The sequence below is a fragment of the Ambystoma mexicanum genome, chromosome 6p (assembly GCF_040938575.1).
Source record: "Ambystoma mexicanum isolate Mex_15411 chromosome 6p, UKY_AmexF1_1, whole genome shotgun sequence".
Classification (NCBI taxonomy): Eukaryota; Metazoa; Chordata; class Amphibia; order Caudata; family Ambystomatidae; genus Ambystoma; species Ambystoma mexicanum.
The window spans coordinates 1,133,143,557-1,133,168,442 of record NC_090935.1 but is presented as its reverse complement, the minus strand read 5'-3'; the positions used below and the strand labels follow the sequence as shown (position 1 = coordinate 1,133,168,442).

Here is a 24,886-nt window from a genome sequence, read left to right as displayed (position 1 = left end):
TTTGTCAATCGCTCGGGCGGGCTTTCGCTTGCCCCTCCCCCACACCCCACCCTTCAATCCTCCCTTCCAGTAGATCGGTTCGCCCTCCCTCAGAGCCGAGGAACAGGAACTTCTAGACCTTAGAGTGGTGGAGCCTGTTCCCTTCAGGGAACAAGGGGAGGGCTTCTACTCCAGTCTGTTCACAGTGCCCAAACCCAACCAGGCTGGCCTGCGCACTATCCTTGATCTTTCCCAGTTCAACCTTTTTCTTCCCCAAGAGAAATTCAAGATGATCACGCCTTGCCAAATAAAGTCCTCTCTTCGGAAGGGCGACTGGCTCTGTGTGGTGGACCTTCAGGATGCATATATGCACATCCTGATATGGAGGCTGCATCGGAAATATCTGCGGCCCTCCTTGGGGGGGGGGGGGGGGGACATTTCCAGTTCTGTTTGCTCCCCTTTGGTCTCAGCTCGGCGCAGCGTGTTTTTACGATGTCGGTCATCGCAGCTTTCCTCCGGCTGCAGGGAGTTCATGTATACCCATATTTGGACGATTGCCTCCTGCGCAGTCCCTGCCCACAGACTGCATTGATCAATCTCCAGTCTCTCCTCCAGCTCCTGTTCCGCCTTGGGCTGTCGGTCAACTGGCGGAAATTTTCCATGACGGTCTCTCAAGACCTGATTTTCCTGGGTTGCTGTTTGAATACGGTCAGCACCAAGGTGTGCCTAACGGCGGAAGGGATTGCGGACCTATCAACCACGTGTCAGCTCTTCCTTCAGTCTTCACACATCACGGCTTGGTGGTTCCAGAGACTTCTGGGCCTCATGGCTTCTTGCATGCTAGCCCTTCCTCTTGCACATCTGAAGATGAGGCGTACTCAACTGGCTCTCCGGAGCTCTTGGTCTCAGGCTTCATACCCAGATTCCAAGATAATCCCAGTTCCATCCTGCATGACGGCGGATCTGCAATGGTGGTCTTCAACCAACAATCGCGCTGTGGGGGCCTCCTTCCAGGAGCCCTGCCCACAAGTGACTGTTACCACGGACTCCTCCCTTCTGGGGTGGGGGGTCGACGCTGGGTCAACTTCAAGAATTCGACATTTGAATACTTAAGAACAGACAGTTTCATATTAATTATCTGGAACTCCTTGCTATTTTTCTGGCGCTCAAAGCCTTGCAACCGTCCATCACGAACAAGGTAATCTGTATTCTTACGGACAATTCTGTGGCGATGTTTTACATCAACAAGCAGGGTGGCACCAAGTCACCTCTCCTTTTGGACCTAGCCATACAGATCTGGGAATGGGCCATCTAGCACAAGATTTGGCTCCTGGTTGTAAACATTCTGGGTCACATCAATGTAACTGCAGACTCACTCAGCCGCCAGTCAGCAGCCAGTTATGAGTGGAAATTGAACACAGACGCTCTTGAGATTCCATGGCACAACATGAAGGCTTATGCCTTTCCTCCGCTGCCTTTGATTCATCGGTCACTCTGCAAGCTCAGGAATGCATCAAATTGCACTCGCCTCCTTGTAGCGCCTTGGTGACCAGCCAGATTCTGGTTTTCGGAACTTCAGCATCTGTCGATTCTTCCTCCGATCAGATTGCTGTTTATTCCCGACCATCTTCACTAGTGCGATCACCAGATGTGGCACCCCTCCTCACAATCGTTCAGCTTGGCGGCCTGGTGCCTGAATTCAGATCTTTAGCGCAGTTTAATCTGTCTGAGGACAATAGGCGCTTCACCCAAGCGGCCAGAAACCCACCTACCAGGGCTCAATATAGGAGCAAACGGCTCAGTTTTTGTCACTGGTGCTTAGCTAAGCAGCTTGACCCGAGGCACGCTACGGTTCACACTGTTCTATCATTCATGTCTCACCTCGCAGCTTTGGGTATTCATGTCTTATCTTGAAGGATTTACTTATCTGCCATTGCTGCCTATGTGTCCACTGGCAGCTGTTCCTTTTCTTTTACTAATCTGGTCATTAAAAGGCATTTTGCAGGTCTTCGGCTTCTGTTCCCACCGGTACGCACTCCTCATCCCAAATGGGATTTGAATGTGGTCCTCACAGCGTTCTGCCATAAACCGTTTGAACCTATGGCCACAACCAATCTCAAATACCTCGCAGTGACATCGGCAAGGCGAGTAAGCGAGCTCCAAGCTCTTTCTGTGGAACATCCGTTCCTCACCTTCCACAAGGAAAAGGTTGTGCTGCGCACTCATCCTTCTTTCCTGCCTAAGGTGGTTCCAGATTTTCATTTGAACCAATCGATTTCCTTACCTGCCTTTTTTCCTAACCCGGCATCGAGTGCCGAGAGAGTCTTACACAACTTGGACGTCAGGCGAGCCCTCAAGTTTTATCTCGACAGAAGAAGTGAATTCAGGAGCTCCTCACACCTGTTTGTCACATTCAGGGACCCGAAAGGGAAACCGGCTTCCAAGGCAACTATCTCCTGGTAGATTGCCTCCTGCATTTCAGAAGCCTATACCATCCAAGGTCTTCAACCTCCGAAAGGCATTCATGCCCATCTTGTATGTGGCAATGCGGCTGCTGTTGCCTTTAAAAAGTATGTCCTTGGGAAACCATCGCCAAGGCGGTTACGTGGGCTTCCCCGTCAGCTTTAGCTGTGGCTGAGCAGTCAGACTTCCCTCAAGAAGAGTTAGGCAGTATGTGGAGTATACAAAGTAGGGCAATTTACACAGTAGAACAAGCAAACACGGAACAAGGCTTCGGTGTAAAGATATATAGTTATTTATTTATAAAAACACATCTATGAAAAACACTCGGGCACTAATACGGCAAACAACTTCAATCACAATTACTATAAGAAAAAAATCAATCCCCTTAACAATAGTTCGACAAGTCTAGGTTCAACGGCACCACTTATTTGCAGACAGAGGTGAATGCTTTAACCTAATGGCACTCTAGTATTCGTTAGGACGGGAGAGAAAAGGCAGGGGATGAAATCAACTCGATACCAACACTTTTTCGAACAAATGCAAGGCAAGTAAGGCAGGGTCTACTGTAGATCGTAAGTTCAGAGGCCAGGCCCACTCGGAGAGAGGCAAGGCGATATGTCCCAAAAAGTATCACAGTGGAAATGCACTTCGAGTCTTCGTCGCAAATTGTTATTGAAAGATTGGACCAGTTCAGAACGGAAAGTTAAGAAAGCTTGGAGGCGACCCAATGGAGAGGCGAGGATTCAGACACCTCACACTAACCGACACAAGGGAAGCCAGGCGAACACAGTACCTTGTTTGTGGAGAGACAGCTCCGGCGGGGGCAGTTGTTCCTGGTGGTGGATGCATGTCGGGTCTTTGCCAAGAGAAGAGATGATCTCGTCGTCGAAGGAAAGTTGAAGATCGTTGCACCACCAGGGAAGAGACCAGCCGCGGAGTGCTCCGTCACAAGGCACCACCTTTTGGTCGCGGTACAGGGGTAGTGGCTATCCGGTTGCTGGGGTGCTCTGCACGGGCAATTCGACCACTACGTCCTGGAACGAAGGAAAAGCAAAGGGGACTGGTTGTTCCCACCAGTCAGGGGAAGAGACTCTCCGGCCGGGAGATCTCCTCTGTCGTCGGGAAGTGGTGAGTCGGTTCAGCGGGGCTCCACCGGAGGTGTCGTTGCAGGTCGGCTCAGCTTTACCCTCGTCGGATTCTTAGGTCCTGTGGCGACTTCTCAGGATCCAGTCCCAAAAGCCCTGCTTTTATGCAGAAAACCCCCATTCATTCAGCCTAGCTGTCAATCAAAACACGCTAAGTGGTGAGCGGGGTGGCTCACCACTTGGGCCAATCACACCAGAGTGCGACTTGAGTTGGCAAGGCAACTCAGTCCAGGGTGCCTAAACCCCCTCCCACACCCCCTGTGACAGAATGGCACCACTTTGGAGGGCCTCTGTGTAGAAGCCCGCCAAAAGTGGAACAATGGGCTCAACCTTTGTTTAGGAGTCACAGAGACGAACACAGACGCCATTTTAAAAACCGAGTTCTGACAGAAAATACCAACCGATAGATTTGTTTAAGACAAATAAACCGGTGGTATGTTAGAGATTAACGAGAAAAAGTATTAACTTCCAACAATGGGAAGAATCCCATAGAGTTATATTCGGGGTCGAATATAACAAGTAGTTTCCACTGCCACCAGCCAAAACTCGACGAGGGGGGAACGGGACAGTGCCCCCTCGAATAACAGACCCAGGAGTAATCGAATTACCCCTACTAGTACGTCCACAATAGGATGGTTTGTACTAGTTCTGTTAGTAAATTTAGGTCTAGTAAAGCCAATGGTGACTTTACATGCCCGGGGAGACAGTAGTCAGTCCCTGGGTATGGAGTCTATGGTGGAGGTCCGCTAGGACGCCCCAGTGTTACGGCACGGAGGGTGCGGTGTAACACACATAGAAAAACATATGAGACCCCATGGGGTAAAAGACCCCATAGCCCATAGAACACATTGACATTCAAAGGACTTACACACATTCATGTCCAAGAGTGGGAGAAAAAGAGTCCCACTCTTGGCAGGATGGAAAAAAACAAACTCCAGAAATCCAGCAAAGCTGCTGGGGGACTCACTAGGTTAGGAAATTCAGCCTAAACAGAGAATTCTCCCTAACAATTGCCTCCTGCATTTCAGAAGCCTATACCATCCAAGGTCTTCAACCTCCGAAAGGCATTCATGCCCATCTTGTATGTGGCAATGCGGCTGCTGTTGCCTTTTAAAAGTATGTCCTTGGGAAACCATCGCCAAGGCGGATACGTGGGCTTCCCTGTCAGCTTTTTGTAAGCATTATTGCTTGGACCTGAGCTCCAGGGCGGATGTCGAGTTTGGCCAGGCTGTTCTAAAGAACTTATTCCAGTAAAGGGGTTTTTCCATCCACCCAAACTAACTGTGGTGCTTGCTTGGGAATCTCCCACAAGTATGGAGGAAAGGGGACAGGACGTAGGAGTATAATAAAGTTACTCACCGTAGTGACTATCTTACTCCTAGTCCATAGTCCCCTTTCCTCCATACGCCTGCCTGCCGTCCCCTCTAAAATGTATCCTCCATTATTGCTTAAATGGTCTCAGACCTGGTGATAGAAAAGGACTGAAGGGCGATGCGTGGGGCAGAGCTCAGGAGGGCGGGGTTACGGCTGTGCAGTACCCCGTGTAAAAATAAAAGAAAAATATTTCAATTTCTGATGCTTTTTTTACAAAAGTGCTATGGTGCCTTCCCAAAGGACGGAATGTCCCCCAAGTATGGAGGAAAGGGGACTATGGACTAGGAGTAAGGTAGTCAGTAAGGTGAGTAACTTTATTAAACGTTGACTGGCTCGTTCGAGCCAAGTCTGAGGAGTCAGAGCTTGAGGCACTCAGGATGATGTGCAACCTCTATAAATAGATCTGGTTTCTCCAATCTAAAGGACTTTTTGACACCCTCCAAATATCTGCACTTTTATAGGGGCACTCCTGATTATGAGGAGGCATGGCTTTTTCTTCTCCAGATAACATAGCAACCATCCAGACCATTGTACCCTATTAGCCCTTTTCCAAGTGAATGTGGGCATCTCGGATTTGCTTTTCTTGAGCATGCTAGGGCCATGTGGGTCCTACATCTTCATCGTCCAGGAATCAAGACTATGAATGCTGTTGTTACAATAGGCAATGAGGAAGGGGCCAGTTGTGCCAGTTCAACAAGGATATGATCCTGCTCCTCCCTACCACAGGCATGTAAGCACACACTTTGATGGGCATCTATGTCCAATCTCCTTCAGAGGAGGGCATTCCGACAGCAGTGACCAACAGTCACCCTGATCACATAATATGTCCCTGACTTGATGGGAAGCTTATCAGCAAAGTCTTTTAAAGAGCGCTCTGTGTGAAAGGAAGGGGAAATCCTTGCACATCAACTTGCTTGAACTCTGGCAAGTTTTTCTAGCATTTCAGTGGTTCTGACCATCAATCGGAAGTTCAGCTGTCAGGGATAACACCACCACCATGTGCTAAATCAATACATATGTGCAGTGTTAGTGTTGCTGAAAGTGTTTCGCTACCAAAATCCCTTTTATTCTGCCAGCTGGTAACCTGTCGAGGAGGAAGTGCATCATCATTTACGGACAACAAACCTCCCCATCAATATACCTGAAGAAAATGCAACATCTTAAATCGCAAGAGAGATTTTGGAACGTTAAATCTACATATGACTGAAGCAAGGGAGTCGTACCAACATTTTAAATGAAAAGCTTACTGACAGACTATTTAATACAAAATATGTACTTTAATTTCAAAAGGCAAGATCAAAATAAGAAACTGATCTTGTTATGCTACCATAAATATTTACAATCTCTCATTAAAAATGTATACAGCTGAAAAGTACAATTCAATACAACACTAGATGGCTGCTATCCTAGACAACAATCACAACACTGTTTACAAGAGATGATACAATTTGAAACTGATAACATGAAAAGGTCCCATATGTACATCTAATTCTTATGAATTCCTTCCTCCCACAGATTGCTCAGCTATGATATCCTATCAACAGCACAGCTGTTCTGAAGAAGCATTTTGAATGGATTGTGTCCTCCCACATATTCCTTATCTTTGATGTATTCATTTCCAGCTTGCCGGCCTCGGAAACACTTGTTCAGTAGAGGACGCTCCTCGTCGAAAAAGAAAGCATTCCCATTCGAGGTCTTGGAGTGGATCACACCACTCATCCCCTTCGAGACACAATAAGAAGAGGCGCCATAGATCGCCCTCATCTTCGTTCTCTAGTTCCCCAGAAAAGGTTGCTTACCCCACTGGCTCAGTGGGAATAATTTTGTTTAAAAATGTGAAGGGTCTTCGAGAACGCAGCCTTGCCCCCCTCGGAGATACCTAGAGGCGATATCCCAGGTAAAAACCCTGAGTAACATAAAAGCTGTGAGTCGTCGACCTCGGCAAAACATACTCCTCGTGAGCGTCATGAACCCGCAAGTAGAGAAAAAGTCTCTTCGACGCATAAGGCGTCAACCTTACCTCCGAAGCCCAAAACTGTCATCAACGCCATCGAAGACTTTGTAGAAGGAGAAATTACTGGCGCCTTGTGCCCCTTCGACGCCATCCGCACCCGAAGCATCAGAGTCTCCTTCGAGAACGTTGAGACCGGTGTCGACCCCATCGGCAACATCGAAGAAAATCCCAAATCCCTCAACAACATCGAGGCCAATCTCGAGTACATTGACGCCTTTCACGATTACATAGAGACCTATGACGTCTACCTCGACGATTTCAAGTCTTTCTCGGCCAGTGATGACTAATATAGCCTGATATCACTTGAGCTGGGCTTCACACCTCTTCCATGCTCTGATTATTTCAGGGCTTTAGCTTCCATATATGAGGAAGGGGAAGACTCAGATGCAGAAAGTCCTTTTGGTCTATGATCCCTCCTCTGCCAGAAGAATGTATACCAGAAGAGGTCAGAAGGATCTACAAGAGTCCTTAAAGGAGGCCAGTGGTATTGATACCTCTCCATAGGTAGAGTTTTTGTAAACCGGAGCCTGGTGACCATGCAGAAGGAAGTTATAGGTTACTTATGAACAGGGTAATGGAGTACATGGGGTGGACGAGACCCACACCCACTTTTGACCAATATGACCTAACAGACATTTTAGATAAGGGACCTCAAGAAGACCCTATATTTCCCTTCCATACAGCATTGCAGAAAAAAGTAGCCACAAATTGGGAGACTCCAGAAGTAATTCCTGCAGTCAGTAAAAAACTCTCTGGAAAATATAAGACATCGGCTACAGACCCTCCTTATTTATCTAAACACCAGACTCCAGAGAGTCTAGTAGTCCAAGGTGCAACTTCATCAGGCAGACAATCGGCATACCCCACAATACCACAGGATCGTGACAACAAGAAATTTGACGCCATGGCCAAGAAGGTCTTCTCGACATGCAGCATGGCTCTTAAGTCTGCTAACGTCACTGGCACGCCGGCAAGATTCAGCCACACCCTTTGGGAGTGTGCTTCGATGGCGGCTGCGGGAGAGGAGAGAGGTTTCTTGAGCATTATCAAGGATGGGAGGGATGCGATGTGCGAGTCACTCCAAACTGGTCTCGACTCTGTTGACAGCATCAGCATAGCCATGGCGGCTAGTACCACAATCCGCAGATTTGCGTGGTTGCAGAAATCTGGCTTTACTCCTGATGTGCAATCCAGACTTCTGAATATGGGCCTCATTACGACCCTGGCGCTAAGGGGTCTGCGCCAGCGTTAGCTGCGCGGACCCCTTACCGCCAACTACGAGTTTCCAGAGCGCCATGGACACTTTTCCGGCCGCTTTTTGCGGGCGGAAAAATCCATGGCGCTCTGGGACCTTGGTGTTAATTACGCCACCGTATTTTACGGTGGCGTAATTAACTCCTTCCCCACTCCCATTGAGCCCTATGGGGCCGAAATGGGAATGGGGAAGGGTAAATGGGACAATGGGGACTTACCGCCCCGCCGACCTCGGAATGGGGCGGTAAGTCCGCCATCGGCCATGGCGTAAAGGGACTTTGCGCCATGGCCGGAAAGTCCGTGGATGGCGGTAAAAATCCGCCAGGGTCCTAATGAGGGCCTATGTCTTTTGACGGCACCTATCTATTTGGTAAAAAAAAGCGGATGACAGTTTGGAGAAGTTGCAAACTTCCAAGAGGTGAAGGCTCAAGATATTCTACAAATTGTGACCAGATTTCAAAATGCCCAGTATCTGCCGGCCTTCGAATTTTGGAGGTTGTTCGGCCTCATGGCATCCTGCATTTTTCTAGTGCCAGAGGCTCGCTTGAGAATAAGGTCTCTCCAATGGGCTCTAAGGACCCAATGGTCACAATTCTCAGGAAAGATGTCAGATCTCCTACAAATCTCGAACAGAGCCGTACAGGACCTTCAGTGGTGGGCCTGTCGTGAGAACATCTTGAAAGGAGAACCATTTTGGCAACAATGGCCGGGGATAACAGTAGTGACGGACACCTCACTCAAGGGGTGAGGAGCCCATGCCAACGATTTGACCAACGGTTGTTGGTCTCCATCGGAGTCCAAACTACACATCAACCTATAAGAGCTGAGAGCAATCGGGCAAGTACTGAAAGCTTTCCTGCCATCAGTACAGGGAAAACAAATTCAGATAATGATGACAACAGTGGCCAGGCACTACCTCAACAAAAGAGGAGGTGTGGGGGGTCAATGCCACTGTGCAGAGAGGCAATGCAGCTCTGGTTCTGGGTAAAGGAATCTCTCTATCGGCAGTTCAGCTAGCTGGAGAGAAGAACACGAGTGGGAGCTAGCGCAGGAAGTCCTTCAAGGGATCTTCAGGTGGATCTGTTCGCAACGAGTATTCAACAAGAAATGCAAAGGGTACTGCTCCAGGGAGTTTCCACCGAGAGGAGCTAAAGGAGATGCGTTTGTGGTGGACTGGGAGTTTCCGCTTCTATATGTATTTCCTCCAGTCCCCGTCATTCCTCACGTAATAAGTAGGTTGAGTAGATTCCGGAAAACCATGATCGTAATTGTCCCGGACTGGGCCAGGAATGCATGGTACCCAGATCTTCTAGACATGTCCATCTGTCCTCAGATACGTCTTCCACAAAGAGAGGATCTTCTCTCACGAGAGGACGGTCAGGTTCTCCATCCGGCTATCAGAACTCTCAACCTTCACACATGGTTTCTGAAAGGATGAGATGCAAAGATTGGGACCTCCCGGATGAGGTAATGGAGGTGTTTTTGACCCGAAGACCAGCAACCAAATCACTATACCGCTGCCGTTGGAACAAATTCTGCAGCTGGTGTAGAGATAAGATTATTGACCCTTTTTCATGCAACACACAAAGTATTCTCTTTCCTACTACACTTAGCAAATTCAGGACTACAAGTCGGCACAATTGAGGGTTATCTCGCTGCGCTATCAATTTTCAAACGCACGGCTGAGGAACCCTCATATTTCAAGATGCCTTTAGCCATTCAATTTCTGAAAGGGTTGACTAATGTCTACCCTCCAACTCGTTTTTAAGTTCCCCTGTGGGACTTAAATCTAGTTCTAAAATGTCTAATGGGCACTCCTTTAGAACACCTCCATTCCTGCCCATTAAGATTTTTACTCTCAAAACAGTTTTCCTAGTGGTTATAATTTCTGCCAGAAGAGTGAGCTAACTACAAGCTTTATCTTGCAAACCTCCACATACTATCTTCCACAAGGATAAAGTAGTCCTTCAAGTGAAGCCTAATTTCCTCCCAAAGGTTGTGCCAGAATTTCATATTATGCAGAAAATAACATTACCTTCATTCTACCCTCCCCCTCATCCTGGGAAGAGGAGGAAAGATTGCACAGACTTGATCCAAAGCGGGCTTTGAGTGTCTACATTAGCAGGCTTGCAAGATTTAGACAAGCAGACTAATTGTTTGTGGGGTATGCAGGACATAAACTAGGTGTAGCCATCACCAAACAAACCATCTCAAGATGGATAATTTTAACTATCCTAGAATGCTATTAATTGGCAGTAAAAGACCCCCCCTCAACATCTGAGGGCTCATTCAACTAGGGCTATTGCAGCTTCGTCAGCTCTCCAGAGGGGAGTTCCAATACAAGACATCTGTGCAGCTGCCACATGGTCGTCTGCACATACCTTTACCAGATTCTATAGTCTAGACTCCTCCTCTAGCCAAGAAACTAAATTTGGAAAAGCTGTATTGCACTCTGTGCACACTTAAACCATACTCATTTGTACTCCTGCCTCCTGTACACATTACTGCTTTGAGAGTCTATCAAAGTTCAGGAATATGTGGACGGACACAATCCATTCAAAGAACAAATTACCTACCAACTGTAACGTTCTTTTGACTGGATGTTCCTCCCACGTATTCCTTATCGCCCCTCCCATCCTTCTCTGCAGTAAAACTTCCCTTGTAGTTGCAGCCTATGCTCCCTCAAGGGTACTAACCATCTCATACTGGACAAACATAGCACTTCAAAACGGAACTAAGCAACGGACGCTGCGCACAACTATTTATACCTATGATGACGTCGCTACAGAGGCCTCTGAGGGACATCGACTCGAGGGACATCAAAGTGCAGCGCCCTCTGCTGAAAAATGCTTTCCGAGGCCAGCAAGCTGGAAATGAATATATCAAAGATAAGGAAAATGTGGGAGGAACATCCAGTCCAAAGAAAGTTACAGTTGGTAAGTAACTTGTTCTTCGAAGGGATTGTGTCCTCCGACGTATTCCTTATCTTAGATAGAAATCCTTCAGCTTTGCTGGCCTCGGAAAATTTTTTCGCCAGAGGGCGCTGCGCGTCGATGATCGCCGAGTCGATGACCCTCGACGGCCTCCGTGCCGACGTCGACGTCATCCTGCCTATAAAGGCCGCGCGCAGCGTCCGTTGCTCAGTTCCGTTTTTCCGCGCTTCGTTGTGCCTCGGAACACCGTTGCTACAGTTCTCGTCAAGATAACGTATATAATAACTACTATTTACCTCGATATCGATGGCATCCTCTTCCGACCCGACGACCCCTCGGTCCGGTTTCAAAAAGTGCCGAGACTGCGGGAAGAAAATGTCGTTGACGGACCCTCACAGGGTCTGTTTGTGGTGTCTGGGAATCACGCACCAGAGTTCGGAGTGTGAGGAATGCCTTTCCATGACGGCGAAAGCCTTGAAGGAGCGTAGGGGGAAGCTCGAGAGAGGTAGGTCAACTTTAACTTCCTCGAAAGCTTCTTCGGTAGAGTCGAGACGTTCGTCTCCTCACCATAAAAAACACTCTCGATCTAGATCACGAAGTGGCTCCCACCACTCGTCGACATCGAGACACTCGAAGAAGAGACGTAGGAGATCCCCTTCGTCATCTTCGTCGAGTTCTCCTGAGAGAGTTCATTGCCCCACAAAACGCAGCTCGCAAGCTGAGTGGGAGGAATTCAGGAAAAAGATGCTAAGCGTCTTCGAGAAAGCGGCCTCGTCCCCCTCGAAGACAGCTGAGGGTGATACCCCGGGTAAAAAACCCAAAAAATCTAAACGCCGCGAGTCGCAGTACCCGGCGGAAAAGTCAACCCGAAAGCGCCTCGAGCCATCGGGAGATAAAGCATCATCGACGCCATCGTCGAAAACTCCTTCGAAACAGAGGTCGGCGCCATCGACGCCGTTGTCGAAGGATTCATCGGCGCATCAGTCGATCGAGTCGACGCCGACGTCGACGCCGATATCGACGCCGGTGAAGGAAAGAACCACGGCTACTCCACAGCCAACGGTTAGACAAAAGACCTCCGACTCGACGCCGAGAACGTCGACGTCGTTCTCGAGCAGGACTCCGATCCTTTCGAGTTCTTCGAGGCCTAGTACACATTTCTCGACGCTTTTCACGGCGCCTTCGAGTACTTTCACGTCGGTGTCGACGACATCGACGTTTTCAAGGCCTGTGATGATGGCTCCTTCTGCATTGGAAATGGGGTTTATACCATTCCAAAAACCAATGTATCCCCCTTTAACCTCGATTTTTGAGGAAAGGGAGGATTCAGACCAAGATATTGATTTACAGAGGACCACATCACCAGAGCCAGAGACTTTCGCCTCTGAGGAAGGAAGATTAAAAAATCTTCAGGATGCACTTCAGGAAGCTAGTGGCTTGGACACTTCTCCTGAAGCAGAATTTATCAAACCAGACCCAGGAGAACATGCGGAGACTCCATATAGAGCTCTGATGTCTAGAATCATAGAATTTATGGGTTGGTCTGCACCTTCTCCTGCCTTTCAGCAGGATGACCTCACTGACATACTGGACAAGGGCCCACAGGAGGATCCTGTGGTTCCATTTCACTCTGCTCTACAGAGAAGGATTTTGACAAACTGGGAAACGCCAGAAATTATCCCGGCAGTAAATAAAAAACTGTCAACAAAATACAGGGTGGCTAGTTCTGACCCTGAATATTTGTCAAAACACCCTACTCCTGAGAGCTTGGTTGTACAGGCTGCAACCTCATCAGGCAGCACATCTGCATACCCCACTGCTCCGCAGGATAGGGATGACAAAAAGTATGATGCCATGGCTAAGAAGGTTTTTTCTGCCTGTAGCATGGCGTTAAAGTCTATTAACGCGACCTGTACGCTCGCTAGGTTCAGCCACACCCTTTGGGAGTGCGCTTCATCAGCGGCTGACTGCCTCCAAGAAGGAGAGGAAAGGGACGCATTTTTAAACATCATCAGGGATGGTAAAGATGCGATGTGCGAGACCCTACAAACTGGCCTAGATTCTGCTGACAGTATCAGCAGGGCCATGGCGGCAAGTACCACAATCCGCAGGCATGCGTGGTTGAGGAAGTCTGGTTTTGCCTCTGACGTGCAGACCAGGCTTTTGAATATGCCCTTTGACGGTTCTACCCTCTTTGGAAAGAAGGCGGATGACAGTTTGGAGAAACTGCAAACGTCCAAGGCAGCAGCCAAGTCATTGGGAGCTGCTATCCGTCAGAATACCTTTCGTCCTTCGGGATCATCGTGGAGAGGACGGTCCTTTCGTTACTATTCCTCATATGGAAGGGGCAGGGGACGACCGGCTCAAAGAGGCCAAGGAAGATTTACCCGTGGTGGACGGGGTAGGGGAAAGAAAGCCGCACCCGCAGGAGCAGGAGCCACTTTACCTTCGGCAACTGCATCAGCCGCTTCAAAACCACTCTGAGGTCTCCCCTCACAGAACACCAGTAGGGGGCAGGTTAACTCACCATCTGACGGAATGGCAGGCTATTACGTCAGATGCTTGGGCTCTGGAGACAGTGGCCCAAGGTTACTGCCTGCCCTTCCTACATATCCCTCAGAGTCATCCACCGGGGAACAACCCTTTGAAGCTTCCAGATCCGCTCCTCTTGCAGGAGGTTTTAGACCTGCTAGAGAAAGGTGCCATAGAACTGGTACCTGTAGCGGAAAGGAACAAGGGTTGGTACTCCCCCTACTTCATAATACCGAAGAAGGACGGAGGACTGAGACCCATCTTAGACTTACGGGAATTGAACAAATTCCTCCGAAAGGACAAGTTCAAGATGGTGACTCTCTCTCAGATCCTTCAGGCCCTCCAGCTTCAGGACTGGTTGGTATCTCTAGACCTCCAGGACGCTTATTTCCATGTGCCGATCCATCCCAGGCACAGGAGATACCTGAGGTTCGCAATTGGCAGCTCTCATTATCAATTTCGAGTTCTGCCATTTGGGCTAACCTCCGCCCCGAGGGTCTTTACCAAGCTAATGTCGGTTGTGGCTGCAAGTCTAAGGAGGGAAGGGATTCATGTCTACCCTTACCTAGACGATTGGTTGATCAGAGCTGTATCTTCGGAACAGGCTCAGAGACAACTAGATTATGTTTGCCACTTCCTTCACAAGCTGGGCTTCTCCCTCAATTTAAAGAAGTCACAGATGATACCATCACAGAGACTCCAATTCATTGGAGCAGTCCTGGACACTTCCCTGGGAAAAGCCTTGCCACCAGAGGTGAGGGCTCGAGATATTCTGCAGATGGTCATCAGATTTCAGAATGCCCAATATCTCCCAGCCTACGACTTTCTGAGGTTGCTAGGCCTCATGGCATCCTGCATATTCCTCGTGCCGGAGGCTCGCCTGAGAATGAGATCCCTCCAGTGGGCACTGAGAACTCAGTGGTCACAGTTCTCAGGAAGGATGACAGATCTCCTTCGGATCCCGGTCAAAGTAGCCCGAGACCTTCAGTGGTGGGCCTGTCGGGAGAACATCCTGAAAGGAGAAATGTTTTGGCAACCATGGCCGGAGATAACAGTAGTCACGGATGCCTCACTCACGGGGTGGGGAGCTCACGCCAACGACTTGACCATCAGCGGTCGTTGGTCTCCATCGGAGTCCAGACTACATATCAACCTGTTGGAGCTGAGAGCCATCAGACTAGCGCTGAAGGCTTTTCTGCCGTCTGTACGGGGAAGAAACGTCCTAATAATGACGGACAATACAGTGGCCATGCACTACCTCAACAAAAGAGGAGGCGTAGGCTCACTACCACTGTGCAGAGAGGCGATGCAGCTCTGGTTTTGGGCAATTCAGGAAGGAATCTCTCTATCGGCAATTCACCTAGCCGGAGAGAAGAACTTGACAGCGGACGCTCTGAGCAGGCAGAGCACAGTCTCTCACGAGTGGGAGATAGCTCAGGAAGTCCTTCAAGAGATCTTCGCCCTTTGGGGAACCCCTCAAGTGGATCTGTTCGCCACCAGTATCAACAGGAAGTGCGACAGATTTTGCTCAAGGGAATTTCCCCCGAGAGGAGCTCTAGGAGATGCGTTCGTAGTGGACTGGGAGTTCCCACTTCTGTACGCGTTCCCTCCGGTCCCTGTCATTCCTCAAATGATCAGGAGGTTGAGAAGGTTTCGGAAGACCATGATCCTAATTGCCCCGGATTGGGCCAGGAGAACGTGGTACCCGGACCTTCTAGACATGTCCATCTGCCCTCCAATTCGACTGCCATACAGAGAGGATCTTCTCTCGCAGAAGGAAGGTCAGGTTCTCCATCCAGCCATCAAGACCCTCAACCTTCACGCTTGGTGTCTGAAAGGTTGAGGTACAAGGATTGGGACCTTCCGGATGATGATATGGAGGTGTTGCTTTCGGCCAGAAGGCCGGCAACTAAAACTCTATACCGCTGCCGTTGGAACAAATTTTGCAGCTGGTGCAGAGAAAAGAATATTGAACCCTTTTCTTGTGGTACACCTATGGTGTTGTCATTCTTACTTTACCTGGCTAATTCAGGCCTACAGGTTGGCACAATTAAGGGCTATCTCGCAGCGCTATCAATCTTTAAGCGCACTGCAGAGGAGCCTTCATACTTCAAAATTCCATTGGTAATACAATACCTAAAAGGATTAACTAATGTTTATCCCCCGAAACCTTTTCAAGTTCCCTTATGGGATTTAAACCTAATTTTAAACTTCCTAAAGGGTGCCCCTTTTGAACCACTACACTCTTGTTCATTGAAGCTTCTCACCCTCAAAACTGTTTTGCTAATAGCATTGACATCTGCTAGAAGGGTTAGCGAGTTGCAAGCCTTATCGTGTAAACCTCCACATACAATCTTTTACAAGGACAAAGTTGTTCTTCAGGTGAAGCCTAACTTCCTCCCGAAGGTAGTCTCGGAGTTTCACATCACTCAGAAGATTATATTACCTTCTTTCTACCCTCCTCCTCATCCGGGGAAGGAGGAAGAGAGACTGCACAGGCTGGACCCTAAGCGAGCCTTGAGCTTCTATATCAGCAGATTGGCTAAGATCAGACAAGCAGACCAACTCTTTGTAGGTTATGCAGGACATAAGTTGGGCCTTCCAATAACAAAACAAACCATCTCCAGATGGATTATTTTAGCCATTCTGGAGTGCTACAAATTGGCAGGAAAGGAGCCTCCTCAAAATCTAAGGGCTCATTCTACCAGGGGTATCGCAACATCCTCAGCCCTTCAAAGAGGGGTGCCAATTCGAGATATATGTGCGGCTGCCACATGGTCGTCCGCACATACATTTACCAAATTCTATAGCCTGGATTCCTCCTCTAGTCAAGAAACTAGATTCGGCAAGGCTGTGTTACACTCTGTCCATTCTGGAAGGGTAACATAACTTTTATTACTCCCGCCTCCAGTCACAATACCACTGCTATGGGAGTCTATCTAAGATAAGGAATACGTCGGAGGACACAATCCCTTCGAAGAACTAGTTACTCTTACCTTGTAACGTTCTTTCGATGGGATGTTCCTCCGACGTATTCCTTATCGACCCTCCCATCCATCCCCGCAGTATGACTTCCTGTGGGTTTGCAGCCTATGCTCCTTCAAGGTGATTAGTCTAATCCAAAAACATTACTGGGGACTACAAAACGGAACTGAGCAACGGACGCTGCGCGCGGCCTTTATAGGCAGGATGACGTCGACGTCGGCACGGAGGCCGTCGAGGGTCATCGACTCGGCGATCATCGACGCGCAGCGCCCTCTGGCGAAAAAATTTTCCGAGGCCAGCAAAGCTGAAGGATTTCTATCTAAGATAAGGAATACGTCGGAGGAACATCCCATCGAAAGAACGTTACAAGGTAAGAGTAACTAGTTCTTCTGTCTCCAGGGGGGCACACAGCGGCTTTGTGTCAGCTCCGTCTGATGCCTGCCCCATGCCAGACATGACGTTGGGGCCAGTATATATGGATGCGCCACGCCCTGTGACCTCGGTTCATTTTTTTCCGCACACTCTATTCGCTTCAGTGAACACGCTCCTTTGAAACTTCGTATTCAACTTAGTCATGCCCAACCCTGCATAGGCCTCGGGAGGGTGGTTGGGGTGTTCAAACCATGCATGGATTTTGGCCGGCATATGTCCGTTCCGGATCCACACCGGATTTGTCTGCTTAGATGAGGAGGACAATACCCAGGATTGCAGGTTTTTAGTCCATGAATCTGAAGGCCCTACCGGAACGGGTGGCAAAACTCTTTACCTTTGTTCACAAGACAAAGGGTAATGTTGCATGGTCTTGTTCTAGGTCATGTGGCATGGAGTGTTGGTCCATCGGCAGGTCCCCTCCGCATAAGGAAAAGAACAAGCACTGCATTAGATCCTCGCACTAGCATTCATCCTCCTCTTCCAAAAAGAAGAGCCACTGCTCCAGAGGTTTTGTGGACCTGGATCAGGAATGTGAGGGGTCAGAAATGAGAGGCAGACACAAAGTTGTAATTTTCTCATTATCAGACATGTTCATTAAACAGAAATGGGTGGATGAATGCCTTCTCTATCCCTATCCTAAGTTGAGTTTCCCTGTGTAGGAAACTAAAACTAAAGCTCAGTCTGTGTCAAGTCATTAAACTTGCGAACTGTCCTTGTGTCCAAAATATTCTAATCTGGCCCTCACACTAGATGTGAACTAGAAATGAACAACTATAAGGGTGCAAGGAAATGTCTCTGATTTATGATTGGCAAAAAGTGTTCATAATCAAAAGTAAATAATAAATCCAACTGAAAGGTATTTTTCTGCAGAAAAACCTTTGGATCCTGAGGGTGGTTCCCTTCCCCTGGATTCTTGGGCAGAATGGCAAAATCATCTCTTTCAAACAACAATCTCCTTGGTTCGTTTGATTAGCTTCATAAAGTTCTTGTGCAAACAATACATTTCATAACATTCAACTCCTCCTTGATTTCTCTGTACTGAATTCACAAAAGTTCTTATTTGTATGTAAATATACTTAAATTTCACAAAATGCTTCCTTTTTACAGCTTTGGTGAATCTCCTGGTATACACTTTTGTCAGGAACACTCTTATGGGTTCTTAAATTCCCCTGGTGTACTTTCCTGCCAGGTATCTTTCCACAATGTTAAAGGTTGTATTCAATTTCAAAATGCCTGGTATATTTGGTTGCCAGGGCTTTCTTTATGGACTCCTTAGATCCCCTGGTATACTCCCCTGCTAGGTATCTTGCCACAATGTCTTATGACTTTCTACTTCTGGTGGATTGTCTGGTATACTCCTCTGGCAGGAATCTTTCTCTGGTGTGCTGTAGATCCCCATGTGTATTTCTGTGCCATGTATCTCCACCCCCAAATGCCAACTGTCTGGTGTACTTCTTTCAACAGTACTTCTTATCAATTTCACTGTCCTTCAAGGGTACCACAGTTGTATAATTTCGCAGTGTTTCTATTTGCTTGCTTAACGTAACACTTGTTCCAGCTTTCCCCACATTGACATCTCAGACATAGGGACTTGTTCAAGTTTTGTCTTTGCACTTTATCTGGTCGGTATTCAAATGTTCTTAATTCATTCACTTGTCTACATGCCTGTTGGTACACCAGAGGTCCCCAATGACTCTGGGTAGACTCACCAGTACTTTGCAGCATTCCCGACCCGTGGCGTGTCTCTGCGATGAGGCTTCCTCTCTGGGACAGCCTAATGTGCACTGTGGACCTTCTTTCAGCGTTCCTTTCAGTTCCGTGCTCACCCGCCAGATTCTCGCAGTGGCCTGGACTGGAGAATGCTGCTTGCCGGCACGGCAGTAACTCCGGGAGCTCCTCTGCTGCTTCTGGTGCGCCAGTCCTCTAAAGGTGCCTACTGCATCTATCCTTCCTTCTCGCCATAGCGGTATGTGATTCTCGTGCTTGCAAGCTGCTGCATGGACGTACCTGTCCTCTTCACTTCCTCTGGCACAAGCCTCTCCCGTTCTGTTTTTTTTGGACTGCGGCTGCCATTTTTAAATGTCCCGCAAATTTGTGATTCAAATAAACGACAGTCTGCATATCCAGTTCTGGGTTTCTTTCAATCTGCATCAATTCCTTCCTTCCTCTTCTCGTCTCAGTACTTGAGGCTTTATGGGAGTTGAAGTCCATAGAGTTTAGAAAAACATGAAAAATAGGAGATGGTATGTGAGTGTTGTGTATGTTAGGGTTATGAATGGGATCTTGACTAGAATGACAATATGCCATCAGAAGTGTGGGTGTTCTAGGGTTTTCTTCAGGATAAGGGGACGAATATTGCGTTTCTTCCAGTGGAGTCGCCACCTCGCCCTGGCAGTCGTCTCCTCCCACATGATCCTCCCTCATATTACCACCCCCAGGGTCAGGATCAGATAGCGGCTGCCATCCTCTGGCCATGTGGGATGCAGCCACCGCCGAGAATCGGTGATGACTCCACAGGATTCATCACAGGTACCTTTTTCCAACTCAGTCCTCAACTCTGCTAGGAATGGGAATGATTTTGCCTTAAGATACTTGACATCTTCGCCAAAGTGACAACAGCTTTGGCCTCAGCGCCTTTGTCTCCAGTGACGGCGACATTAGTTACGGCCCTGATGCCGACAGAACCCACTGCATTTTCCTTGGCCAACAGAGTACCCCCTGGGGACCACTCCTGCAAAGACTCGGGCATGGTCAAAAAGAGGGATGACTTTCCCCTTCGTCTGACTCCCTCTTCGATCATCGAGATCTCGCTGCCGGACCAACTTCGTCCTCGATATTGTCGCGCCAGTCGGTGCAGTAGGCACAGAGGAGCCTCAGGATTATGCTCCTCTTCCCTTTAAACCCTTCATGTCTAAGGTTTGTGACATTTACGATAGGGAGGGGGATCATTTGCTTTTCGGGTTTGAACCCTTGGTCTCCAAGGTGAAGAGGGACTTCCCAGAGGAGTTCTATGAAAAAGGTGAGTATGTCCAAGGGCTGGCCTCGGACATTCAAGAAGCCAGTGGTCTAGAGACCTCCCCTGAGCTTCCAGCCCCTACCCGCGGTAAGCCTCTTGAATCTTTTCAGAGGCTGATGGCAAAGGTGGCTGATACGCTATGGCAGTCTGCTCCATCCAGGCCATAAATTCAAATTGAGTTAACGGACGTCCTGGACGAGGATCCCAAGAAGGAAACACCACTTCTCCAGCATGGGGTCTGGCATGGATTCACATGCTCATGAATATTCCCTGTTGTCAGGCTGGGAATCCTCGGTAAGGAAAAAATCAGTTTCAGTTTCGTTTCTGAACTGTCTTTCTACTATTAACCAATCACTGGTCTCTGGGTCATACTGCCCCCAGCCAATGACTGCCCTCTACCTAAGCCCCTCCTCTGGCAGCCATCTTCAGATTTTTACCGCACGTTCAAGTGTTGGGAGTCCTCGTGCTGTAGCTCTCGAGCTTTTACTGTGTATTGTGTTTTTTCGAAGAGTTTACTCTTATTTTTTCGGTCAATGCGAGCCTCAAGCTCCACCGATTCTTCTTCCAATCAACGGGGACCCGTTTTGGAAATTTCTACGCCCCTCAAGGGCGGATTTACGTCGAATTACACTTCTTGGAGGATTCCGGAACACCTTTGAGGCCTACCCCGTTTTGGACATGTCCCAGGACAAAGGAGATTCGACGCCTACTGGATCCAAAGTGTTCAGGAACTGCCTAGGATGTGGACTGCAGAACGTCTTTAAGGAGGACGAGCAATCCCGGTGCCTCTAGTGCCCGCACGCCGACAAGTCGCACGTGGAGGACTTCTGTGCGTTCTGCAAAAACATGTCCGTCCGGACCATGAAGGACCGTTGTAAACGAATCGCTGACTGGCTGCAGGTGAAGAGCCCAGCTGCAGGTGAGAAGAAGTCCGAGCGGTCTTCTAAGACCTTTGAGGGTGCTCCGGCCACGAGGGCCCAACAAAAGGCAAAGCACTGCAAGTCTACAGGCACCGGGAGCACTGTTGGTTCGGGCTCCTCGGCTGCCAGGCAGGGCGCGATGTCACAGACGCCATCATCCACGAGCCAACGCTCTGGCTCGGTAAAACGGAAGTCAGAAAACCTGGGTAAGCTTCGACAGAGAAAGCCAAGGGGGGGGCGAGGCAGTGACCCTCCCCCTAAGGTGGAGGCCTCAGACGCGCCTAAGGTCGTGAAGGCCCTGATTCACCCGGCTAAGGCCTTGATTGAAGAAGTCATGGCGGCCCTGACGAAGCCGGCGGAGGCTACCCCAGTGGAGACGATCTTTGGGCCTAGAGTTTCCCTGCCACCTCAGAGGGAATCCTCTTTCCTGCCTATCGAGAAGACCCCCGTGAAACCCTGGGTTGAAAAATGGGGGGGAGAGGGCACGGTAGCCCTAACAGACTCAGATACCTCCTCCAAGGATGAGCTGCATGGCGTCAAACCTATCCTGGACAAGAAGTTCGAGGAGGCCAGGACCCATGGGAAGGATCCCGACGAGGCGGACGTAGAGAGCGACGGTGGAGCTGACGAGGCGCTGCGGGCCATGGAGGAAACGGAGGACCCCACTCCCCAGCTGACACTCCCATCGCAACAGATGCCTACGCCACAGGACAACTAAGGAGCAATCTTGATGTCCCGGACTCCGCTCCTATGTGCCTTAGGGTGCAACCGACCCCGGATTCCGTATTCACCACGGCAGCCAAGAAGAAGGCGGCAGGGACGACAGCGTCATCCTCTACCTCCCCACCGGACAGCGAGGAAAAGAAGCTAGACGCTATGGGACGTCGAGTCATCTCGTCGGCAACGATGACCATCAAAGTGGCCCTCGCGATCGTGGCCCGCTATGATAGGGAGCTGTGTTTCAAGATCGCCCTTATCCTAGACTTCCTCCCAGACTACAAGAGGGTGGAAGCCCTGGAAATCCTGCAAGAAGGCGAGATGGCGTTGGATCACGCCATCACGGTAGCGACGGCCATGCTGATACTGGATTTTGCAAGATGGGCAACAGCATTTGCCTGCGTCAGCGCGGTTGGCTCAGGGCCACCGACTTCCGTCAGGACGTGCAGGCCAGGGTACTGGACATGCCCTTCAACGGAAACCACTTATTCGGGAAAGCGGTGGACGAGAGTCTGCAGGCCTTCAAAGCAGACACCGAGACGGCCCGTGCCTTGGGCACTCCATCAACGACCGCCGTCCTTTCGGACCTATGGAGGCAAATCCCAAGGTGCCTCCAAAGGATTCAGTGGCAGTTCATCGTCGTACCGACAAGTTGTCCGTTCCTCGTCACAAGAATCTAACAGAGGCCGCAGCAATGCCGGTGGATACCGTTGTCGTCGCCAAGGAGCCCAGGGTGGCAAGGCCTTGGCGAAAGAGGACTGAACCGGCCATGTCGTCAGGCCCCCAACGAAGCACCCCGGTGGGATGCCGGCTGGCGATATTCGTCGGCGTGTGACAGTCCATCTCCACCGACCGTTGGGTGCTGGATGCCCTGGCCCGCAGGCACATTCTGGAGTTCCAAAGGAAGTGCGCCCATTTTCCACCTGTGGCCAGGAAAGAAAACCACGTTCCACAGCTTCTTCTGGAGGTACGAGCCATGCTGAGAAAGAGCATGATAAAACTTGTCCCAAAGAGGCTATGGGGCTCCGGAGTATACTCGCGGTACTTCCTCGTCCGAAAGAAGACCGGCGGCCATTCTGGACCTTCGACGCCTCAACAAGTACATCAAAGCACAGAAGATCCAGATGGTTACCCTACAGCACATGCTGGGACAGCTGGAGGAAGGCGACTTTCTATCGTCGCTGGACTTGGAGGATATTTACTTCCACATCCCAATACACAAAGGACATCAAAAGTTCCTACCGTTCGTGGTCCAATTGCGGCACTACCAGTTCAAGGCCCTGCCCTATGGGTTGAAGTCGGCTCCAAGGATGTTTACCAAGTGCCTGGCACCAGTAGCTGCGCGGCTGCGCCTGCAGGGGATCCATGTCTACCCCTACCTGGACGATTGGCTCATCCGAGCAAAGTCAAGAGAACTCGCCGTCGACCACAAAGCGAAGACCGTCCACCTGCTCACAGTGCTGGGATTCTCAATCAATTTTGCGAAGTCCCACTTGGTACTGTCGCAGGACGCCCTGTTCCTGGGAGCCAGGCTTGACGCAGTGGCGTGGTTGGCCTTGCCGTCGGAGGAAAGGACGAGGGCCATCCTAGGCAAGGTACAAGGCTGTTGACTATGGAAGTGTCTACGGGGATGTTCATCAAGTCTCTGCTCGGCATGATGTCATCTTGCATCTACCTCGTGCGTCTGTGCAGGTTGCGGATGCGGCCACTGCAGTAGTTCCTCGACACCCGTTGGATGCAAGCGACGGGAAGCTTCGAAGACAAGATCCCACTCAACGAGACTTTCCGTCAAGCAATCCGGTGGTGGGGCATTCACGAGACAGTGACGACGGAGAGATGGGGAGCACACACCGGAGATCTCCACGCAAGAGCCCTTTGGATCCCAGAGCAGTGGTCCCTGCACATCAAGGTCCTGGAGCTTCGGGCCGTGTTCTGGGCCCTCAGGTCTTTCCTTCCGTCCCTCAAGGGCAAAGTGGTACGGGTCTCCACCGACAACACCAATCGAGACTGGACACAGCGGACTGTGGGGGTAGACCTTTGGCTGCAAGTATGTGCTCAGGTGTCATTCTTGGATGAGAACGTCCGGCTTTGCGCATGATGTCCAGGCTTAATTTCTGGATATGCCCTTTCATGGCCAAAACCTGTTTGCCGTGAAAGGTGGTGACACCCTCCATAAATTCCAGGCATCAAAGGTCACCGCAAAGTTGTTGGGGCTAACCATAGAGCAACCCTATGCACTTTCGGCAAAGGTTCAGGGGTTTTCGCCCCTCAGGCTCGTATGTGCCACGCCATCAAGTTCAGGGAGCCCCAGGAATACTACAGCAGAGGCACTTCCCAAGAGGTAGAGGTGCCCCCAGAGGGGGAGCTGCTCCGGTAACCGTACCCTCAGCACCACAAGGAGCAAACCCTCTTTGAGGCCTTTTGCCATGATTCCCCTGTGGGGGAGACTTTCCCTGTTCAGCTTGGAATGCTCGTGGTCGATGTCTGATGCTTGGGATTTACAGGTTGTTCCACAGGGTTGCTGTCTTCCTTTCGTGAAATGTTCCCCAGACCATGGCCCTTGCACCATAACCTTACCCCCGGATCCCATCCTCTTGGATGAGGTTCGTTAGCTTCTCTTAAAGAGTGTGATAAAACTAGTACTGCGCTCAGAACAAGGTAAGGGTTGGTATTGCACCTATTTTCTGGTGCCGAAGGAAGACTGGAGTTTTGGCCTGATACTGGATCTGAGGCTGCTAAATTTGTTCTTGTGCAAGGACAAATTAAAGATGGTTACACTAGCTCAGGCCCTGCAAGCCTACCATCTGCAGGACTGGGTAGTATCACTGGAGTTTAAGGATACCTTCTTCCATGTGCCAATTCATTGGAAGCACAGGACTTACCCAAGGTTTGGTGGACCAACATCACTACTAGTTCAAAGTCCTGCTGTTCAGACTTTCTTCGGCTTCCAGGGTTTATAGCAAGCTGCTAGCAGTGGTAGCGGCTCGCCTCGGGAGAGACGGACGGCATTCATGTCTTTCCCTAACGCACCGACTTGCTCGCCCGAGCTCGCTCCCCTGATCTAGTGTCAGAGCACATACTCTGTACATGCACACTATTGCACAGCGTTGACATTTCCCTGA

At 49.7% G+C, this 24,886-nt stretch overlaps 1 protein-coding gene across 1 annotated transcript in view; it reads left to right on the top strand.

The window, feature by feature from the left end:
- SMARCA2 (SWI/SNF related BAF chromatin remodeling complex subunit ATPase 2) overlaps nt 1–24,886 on the top strand; it is a 3,136,185-nt gene that overhangs the window by 2,500,471 nt on the left and 610,828 nt on the right. The window lies entirely within an intron of this gene.